We start from the raw sequence: 9,116 nt of genomic DNA, 5'->3' as shown, positions 1-9,116 counted from the left end.
ACAGCACTGATCGATCCAGCGCGTGCGCACTAGATCCCATGGGTGTGAATGCACAGATGACCACTCGAAGATTGTATTCCCATTGCTTTGGCCTGAGTTTTTGCTTAGCAAGAAATACAAATGGTTTTACATACCAGACATGTCTAACTCCAGTAGTACACATATTTTAAAAGATTTAAAACAGGGATGTTGAACTCATTTGTTATGAGGGCCGGATCTGACATAAATAAGACCTTGTTTGGCCCACTGGTAGTTGCTTCAACAGGCATTGTGGCAGGATGGGGGGGGGGCAGGGGTGCGGACACCATCACCCCACTCTCCTTGGCACACAGAGGCCATCAATATGGCTGGAGCATCAGAGCCCAGGGTCTGATTCTGTCTTGGCCAGCTGCACGTGTTCCCACAAAAAGGGGACGGGGTCTGATTCAGTATACAGCAGCTCCCTGTGTTCTCTCCCTACAGGCCCAGGGCGTCTGATCACTTGACTGAACTTCTGACCATGCACTCCAATAGCAGAGGCAGTCCTGCAGGACTACGGATCAAACCCAGTTCGCTCTGCAAACCCCAAAAACATTGATACACACTTCGGCCACAGCACACAACATCTTTAGACAAAAAAACCCACTGTCTCATAGAGGCAGCATCCATCCTTGATAACTGGCATCACTTACTGCTTTACTTTCCACAGACAACACTTCAGATTCTGAGACCCACAAACATGCCAGGAGACTGAGACCGCTGTGAAAAGACACACTATACACATTACAGGACCAGGTAAGTTGACACTACTCCACGGACCCCTGTGTGCAATGTTTTCTGGCCCACATTGTGTGACCTTGGACACCGGCTATTGCGTAACATAAGGTATGTGAGACTTTACTTCCACATTTGTATCTTTCAGTTACAGACTGCTAATATTTACTTTACCTCCTTCCAGCCTATGCATTCATTACACATCACATCTTTCTAGAGCTCGTTGTATTGCTTTCACAACGAGCTTTTCTCCATAAACATAGGCAAAGCCAGTAGATAATGGTGTGAGTACAATACAAAGGTTTGATGCAAATGTTCTTGACACTGTTTTGGCTATGTTCTTGGAATGTTTTCTCTTTAAGGCGTCTTGATAGAGCTATGAAGTGGAACAACAGACTAAAAAGTCTTCGTTTTCCAAGCTCCTAAATAGCAGTTATCACTCCTTAGTTTAAAAACATTGGATCCAAGGAATACAAGAGATAAAGAAAACACACTTTCCTAGGATTAACAAGCGGTTTCGGATATTTTTATCAACTCTATCTCTTTGTTGGTGTTCATCACCAATCGCGTGACAGAGCACTGCAGGAATGACAATAATGTGGATCAACACAACATCTCTCTAATGTCTTCCCAAAGGGAACAGTGGCTGAAGTGGGAGTGGGCAGGGGAAAGGAGTAGACGCAGCACCCAGCCAATGGCACGCAAGTACTTTTGAGTGGCAGCTGACAGGCCAATGGCTGATGGGGTGTATTGCACAGCCAATGGGAGAGCTGGAAATGGCCAATATGCTAAGAGGATTATTACATAAAAAGACACAACATTCGTAGTGGCCCAGATGGAACCTGTGAGATTGTCAGTGGATTGTAGATTCGTAACTAGGGTGTTAATGGCCTCAGGATGGAGTCCATATAATCAGACATTCCTACAGCAATTATGCCAATCCCTCAGTAGTTTGGGGAGCAAAAAGAAGGTGCCCAGCTAAGGGTCAAGAGTTGTGTCTATACAGATTTCTGTCTGTGTAGGTGTGGGTGGATAATTCTTTCACATTCCTTTTTACCTATTTTTGGTACTCCTTACGGGAATTCTTTTTCCCCATTTTTTTATTTTAAAGACATAACAAACATAAAAGAGGGGAAATTATTCTTACAATTCCTTCTTGACAAACTCATGCCTAATTTATCATACATTTGTATATTTTACCTTATATCATTATATAAATGGCTTGCAAATATATCAAAATTGTACTTTATATATCCTTAACAAGTGTTAAATGTCTATATAATTTACTTATTGTATTCTTCCAACCACTTATAAAATCTTGACCATGAATTTTCAAATGTGGTTTCTGGTTGTCCTTTCAAAGTTAGAGTTAATTTGTCAATTTCTGCCATTTCCAAATTTTTCTTAACATTTCTTCTCTCTAAGGTGTTTCTGTTCTTATCCAATATTTAGCATAAAGTATTCTAGCAGTTGTAGTCAAATGCAGTATAAGATAAGAGTAATTTTTTTTACAATTTTCAGGTAAGATATTTAACAAAAATATTTCTGGATCAAAGGGTACAGAACATTTTAAATTTTTTTGGTAAAATTTCATGAATCCTAGCTCAGTATTTTTTTGCTTTATCACATAACCACCACATATGGTAAAAAAAGATCCAACATTATTTTGACACTTCCAACATACATTTGAGCAATTAGGGTAAAATTTAGCCAATTTATCAGGCATAATTTATCTATTTATTTATTTATTTTATTTCACTTATACCCTGCCCTCCCCGCAAGCGGACTCAGGGTGGCTTACATAGGCACAACTGTGCAATAAAATACAACAATATTAGAACAGTTAAGGCACCAAGTGCAATAAAAATAGGACAAGTTAAAACAATAAAAACAAAAACTCGCATCTTGCAGGATACATTAGGAACTAAAATACTCACTCCCTATTGTATATCGCGGTGGGATCAAAGAGGGGGGATGCCATGGGCCAAGATGTTCCAAGTGGCCAGTCGGCCCAACCCGGCGGTCCTGCTCTGCAGTTACTCGGTGGTGGTGGCGGCGGAGGCTCCTACTCAAAAGCCTGGTGGAAGAGCTCCGTCTTGCAGGCCCTGCGGAACTGTCAGAGGTCCCGCAGGGCCCTGATCTCCGGGAGCTCATTCCACCAGGTAGGAGCCGCCACCTAGAAGGACCTGGCCCTTGTGGCAGCAAGCCTGGCCTCTTTAGGACCCAGGGTCACTAGGCGGTGTTGTGACCCCGACCGAAGTGCTCTTTGGGGCCTGCTTGGGGAAAGATGGTCCCTCAGATATGTCGGCCCCTGACCATAAAGGGCTTTAAAGGTGAGAACCAGCACCTTGAAGTGAATTCGGTATGCTATCGGCAGCCAATTGCTCTTTCAGCACAGGTTGGATGTGTTCCCATTTAGGGACACCCACCAACAACCTGGCCGCCGCATTCTGCACCAGCTGCAGCCTCCGAATTTGCGACAAAGGCAGCCCCATGTAGAGAGCGTTACAGTAGTCTAGCCTCGAGGTGACCATCGCATGGATCACTGTGGCCAGATCGCTGCAGCTAAGGAGGGGGACCGGCTACCGCACCAGGCGTAGATGATAAAAAGGCTGCTTTGGCAGTGGCCGCCACCTGGGCCTCCATCGTTAAGGTGGGGTCCAGGAGCACTCCCAAACTCCTAACTTCCGAAGCTGGCACCAAAGGTGCCCCATTGAAGGCTGGGAGTGGGAGCCCCAATCCCATACCACCACAACCCAGGCACAGGACCTCCGTCTTTGCCAGGTTCAGCTTCAGTCGGCTCAGCCTCAGCCACCCAGCCACGGCCTGTAGGGCCCGGTGAAGATCTTCTGGATCAGAGTCCGACTGGCTGCCCAACATCAGCTAGAGCTGGGTGTCATCTGCATATTGATGACACCCAAGCCCGTACCTCCGGACAATCTGGGTGAGGGGGGACATATATATGTTAAATAGCATCGGGGAGAGTACTGCCCCCTGAGGCACTCCACATTCCAACAGGTGCCTCCGGGACTGCTGCTCCCCTAGCCCAACCCTCTGTCCCTGACCTTGGAGAAGAAAGGCAAGCCATTGAAGGGCGAGCCCCTGAATTCACACGTCGGCAAGGCGGTGGATCAGCAGATGTTGGTCGACCGTATTGAATGCAGCCGACATCTAACAACAACAGTGCCGCCACACCGCCTCGATCCAGATGTCTACGGAGGTCGTCAGTAAGGGCAACCAACGCTGTCTCCGTCCCATACCCCGGGCGGAAGCCAGACTGGAATGGACCAAGGACGGAAGCTTCATCTAGAAAGCCCTGTAGCTGAGTCGCCACCGCCCTCTCAATCAGTTTGCCCAAATAGGGCAAATTGGACACCGGCCGATAGCTAGCCAATTCAGCTGGGTCCAGAGTTGGCTTTTTCAGGAGAGGGCAGACCATCGCTTCCTTGAGTGCCTCGGGGAACCGCCCCTCCAAGAGGGACTTGTTGACAATCTCCCTCAAGGCACCTCGAAACCCCTTGTGGCCCGCTTTGATGAGCCAAAAGGGGCACGGATCAAGACTGCAAGTGGTTGAATGCACAGATACAAGCAATCTATCAACTTTCTCCAGGCTGAGCCGGTCAAAGCCCTCTAAACCCGGCAAAGCCATGCAAGGGGCCTCAAGTTCACTCACTGTATCAACTGTGGTGGGGAGGTTGCAGTGGAGCATCAAGACTTTATCCACAAAATAGCTCGTAAAGGCCTCACAGCCAATATTCAATTCCCTACTATTTTGTCTGCCCTGTGGCAGAGTTGTCAATGACCAAATCATTCTAAATAATTGGGCCGGGCGTGAGCTAGTGGACGCAACCCTAGCTGCATAGAAATCTCTCTTCGCAGCCTTGACTGCCATCTCATAGGATCTCATAAATGTCCTATAAGATGCTCTTGTAGCCTCATCGCGAATTCAATGCCACCGTCTTTCTAACCGTCTAAACTCCTGTTTCATAAGCCGCAGCCCCTGGGTATACCAGGGGGCCAGCTTAGAGCGAGGGCGCAGAGGGCACCGGGGAGCGATCTCGTCGATGGCCGTAGAAAGGCGGCTATGCCAGTCATCCACAAGCTCATCCAATGAGCTGCCATGGGGCATCGGATCCCGCAGAGCCATCTGAAGCCACATTGGGTCCATTAGGCTCCGTGGGCAAGCTAAAATCCGCTCGCCGCCTAAACGGGGTTGGGGCAGGACATTTGCACGAGCCTTCAGGGCGTGGTGGTCCGACCATGGTACCGCTTTCACAGTAATCTGGTCCACTGTAATCCCCGCGACAAAGATCAGATCAAGCGTGTGCCCAGGCCGATGCGTGGGGGTCGATACCCATTGGGAGAGTTCCAGTGATGCCATGGACATCACAAGGTCCATAGCCCGACTAGAGGCTGCGTCATTGGCATGGACGTTGAAGTCACCCAAGACTAAAAGCCTAGGGTGCTCCAGCGCCCAGCCTGATACGGCCTTCAGTAGGGACGGCAGACTAATGGCCGGTGCGTTAGGTGGACGGTACACCAGCCAGATTGCCAAACTCTCCTTGGCCTCCAGCATCAGACCAACACACTCTAAGCCCACAATCTCCACTGTAGGGAGCGCCCTGAAGGAGTAAGCCTCTCGTACAAATATCGCCACACCTCCCCCCTGCCCCCTAGTCCGTGATTGGTGAAGGACCGAAAACCCAGGTGGGGCAAGCTGGGAGAGAGCAACAGTCTCCCCATCCCTCACCAGGTCTCGGTCACGCATGCCAGGTCAGCCTGTTGTTCCACAATAAAGTCCCGCAGGACCATTGTTTTGTTTTTAATAGACCTGGCATTGCACAACACCAATGTCGGAGGGGAGTTACTAATCCTAGCCCCACTGCCATCATCCCTTGGGATGGGTCACAGGCTGGAAGGGTGCCAAGTCCTTTTGTTTCTCCGCACCCTTCCCGTACTCCACGGCCTGGACCCACCGCTATACTTTCCCCTCCCAAAGAGCACCGGAATCTATTGTATAGGCATTGCTACCATTGGCCGGTCCATGCTGCAGCCCCAGGCCGCCCGTAACAAGCTAATCAACCGTCCTCCAGATGCTGCTCCCACTCGACTGGTATACAACTATACACTCACACTCTGCTATACAAAATTATCATACACAATAGAATACATCTATAAAACATCTTATACATATTTTCCTTATATGAAATCGTTTTTGTAATTTTTAATTTCCCCCACACACACACTTGTGACCATTGGTCCACCTCAATGCTATGACCTAAGTTTTGTGCTTATTAAAAACATGACTAAACTTCAAGCTCACCAGCTGCAAGAATCAGCAGGTTTAGAAATTCAAAAGAAGATTAAATATTTAGGAATAAATATAACAAACAGATGTAGTTCTTTGGTGGAAAACAATTATATGGTATTGATGAAAGAAATTAAGAAAGACTTGGAAAAATGGAAAAACCTTCAAATATCCTGAACAGGAAGAATTGCCACTATCAAAATGAATATATTACCAAGATTGATCTTTCTATTTCAAACAATACCTATTCTTCAAAACCAAAAATACTTTAAAGAACTTGATAAAATACAATTAATTTGGCAAGGTAAGAAACCAAGAATAAAGCTTAAAGCATTACAAGATGCCAAAGAAAGAGCTGGGTTTGCATTATCAGATTGGCAGCTTTACTATAAAGCAGCAGCTTTGACATGGTTATAAGACTGGATTACTTTAGAAAATACAAGACTTCTGAAATTAGAAGGTCATGATCTTTTGTTAGGTTGGCACACCTTCATATGGTAAAGAAGGGCAAATACAAATATTTTAAACATCTTATTAGATCCTCTTTACTGAAGGTATGGGAAGAATTTAAAAACAACTTTTACACCAAGAATCCAAAATGCAACTCCATTAGAAGCCTTTACAAATCCTAATTTACTTCAGGAAGAAACAATCCTAAAATATGAAGATTAGATAGCAGAAATGAATTGAAACCAAGGGAATTGTTTTCAAAAAAGTAAATTAATTCCTTACAGCCTCTTAAGGGAATTCCAGAACCTACTGTGTTGTGGCTCATTCCTATCTGTTCCTGGGTGGGAGCTCCTACAGCCTGCCATGCCCATCTACTGAATATGTGACTGAGGTTCCCACAACAGAAGAACTGTTGGGTGAGTGAGAATTGTAACTGAAGAAAGTTCCTGATGGTCAGCAGTGTTGGCCTGAAGCAGCAGAACAAATTTAGAGTCCAGTGGCACCTTTAAGACCAACAAAGGTTTATTCAAGGTATGAGCTTTTGTGTGTGTGCACACTTTTTCAAATACATTGGAAAGGAAGCTAGAGTTCAAACTTATAGACAGAGGCTGAACAGCAAATTAACATGTAACATGATGATATGCAAAGACAAAACTAAATGACAAGCTAAGGTTATAAGGTCAACAGTTGTTTTTACTGAATGTAATTCAAGGAATACTGGAATGTTTTGCTGACATACCACTGCACCCATCTCTATAGGTGGATTTCACCTATAGAAAGTTCAATGTTGCCAACCGTGTTTGATTATGAAAAAAGGTGGTCCTACGAGGAACTGCTAGAGAATAATAATGATTTAAAATCAGCAGAAACTCTGAAAAACCAAAATAAAGAGTTGTCGTGGTTTCAATATTTGCAATTGAAGACCAGATATAAAGAAGACCAGAAAACGGGGTTTTACTCTAAACCAATAGATATGGATAAAATTTGGTTTCTTATGGGAGAAAAACTGATAAAGAATATATATAAGAAATTGTTGGACGGGAAGATGCAAGAGGAAACGAGGAGGGCTAGTTTGGAAATGTGGAACAAGGATTTAGGGTATGATATAGAACCTGATAAATGGCTAAAAATCTGGGAGACAAATATGAAGGCCACTAGAGCAATTCCCTTTAAGGAAAATACTTATAAAGTCATACATAGATGGTATTTATACCCCTTGAGACTAGCAAAATTTTCTGTGTCATCGACTAATATTTGTTGGAAATGTAGACAGAAGGTTGGTATGTATTTCCACATGTGGTGGACATGCGGTAAAGCTAAAGAATACTGGGAGAATATTAGAGTGATGTTAAAAGAAATTATGGAGGAATCAATACCAATGAAACCGGAATTATATTTATTGAACATTATCCCTGAGACATATAGAAAAGAACAGAAAAATTTGTTACTGCATTGTATAATAGCAGCAAGGATAAGCTATGCTAAGTATTGGAAAACAGATAAGATTCCAGATAAACTAGAAGTGTTACAAAAACTGTTTGAGGTCGCTGAAATGGATAAACTATCTTGTATATTAAAAGGGAAAGATGAAGTTACTTTTGAGAAAAATTGGGGGAAATTGTATAAATGGAAAGTCCAAAAGAACGGTCAGGAAGAGATTTGATTGATGAATACTGTAACTTAATAAGGCTGTATGCTCGTCTATGTAGAATGGTATAATTAGCACATGTTGTTGGGTGTGGGTGACGGAAAATCAATAAAAATATTACATTAAAAAAAAAGAGCAGAAAGATTCACACCAACGGTGGAACGCAAGCCCTCCTTCTTCCTCAAGGTTAGTCAGATAACCCAGTCTGGCAGCGCCAGTTTGCACGGTCTCAGGAGCACCTCCCTATCGATGTTTACAGCAAGCGAGCAAAGCAAGAGAGCAAGCATGCGCTAGACACATACAAATGAAACATGGCAGCTAGCTGACACCCACTCACTCCCCCTTCAGCCACTCTGCCTGGCTTTCTCTCTTGATGAAGACGCTTCTCCTGCTTTCCTCCTGTGTGGGAGTAACGTTTCCCTCAGTGGCTGTTGGTAGGTGTAACAAAATGGCAGTCACCTGTGTTTGTTTAAAATGTTCCACCATAAGGTTTAATTGAGCTGTAGTTCCAGAGAGGGGCCTGTAGTAGTATCACTCACTGGGTTGAATGGGGCTTCTTCATCTGTTGGACTACAATTCCCAGCTGCCCCAAGGCCAAAAAGAGTGGGAAAAGTGAGACTGTCCCAAGGGGCAGGGCAGCATCAATATAGACTCCAGCCCATTCAGGGAGGAGGCAGTCTTCGTCCTACAGGAGGTCAGGAAAGGCCACTGTGTGACAGAGTGTTGGACTGGATGGGCCTTTGGCCTGATCCAACATTGGCATCTCTTATGTTCTTATGTAAGCTCCTGCTGCCTGTGCTAACCAGGCTGTCCAGGCCACAGTGGGAACCCTGGGAGGCAGCAGAAATTCAGCCACTTCACCGTTGGCTGCACTGGGAAATGAATGGAAGTTTCCCTGCTCTCTTGGGCCAGAGAAAGAGAGAGGCTAGAGCAGAGAGCCAGAGGCCGGTGTGTAGG

Source organism: Gekko japonicus, unplaced genomic scaffold (assembly GCF_001447785.1).
Source record: "Gekko japonicus isolate JY-2015 unplaced genomic scaffold, Gekko_japonicus_V1.1 scaffold880, whole genome shotgun sequence".
Classification (NCBI taxonomy): domain Eukaryota; kingdom Metazoa; phylum Chordata; class Lepidosauria; order Squamata; family Gekkonidae; genus Gekko; species Gekko japonicus.
The sequence above is the reverse complement of the archived record's forward strand: the minus strand, read 5'-3'. Positions refer to the sequence as shown.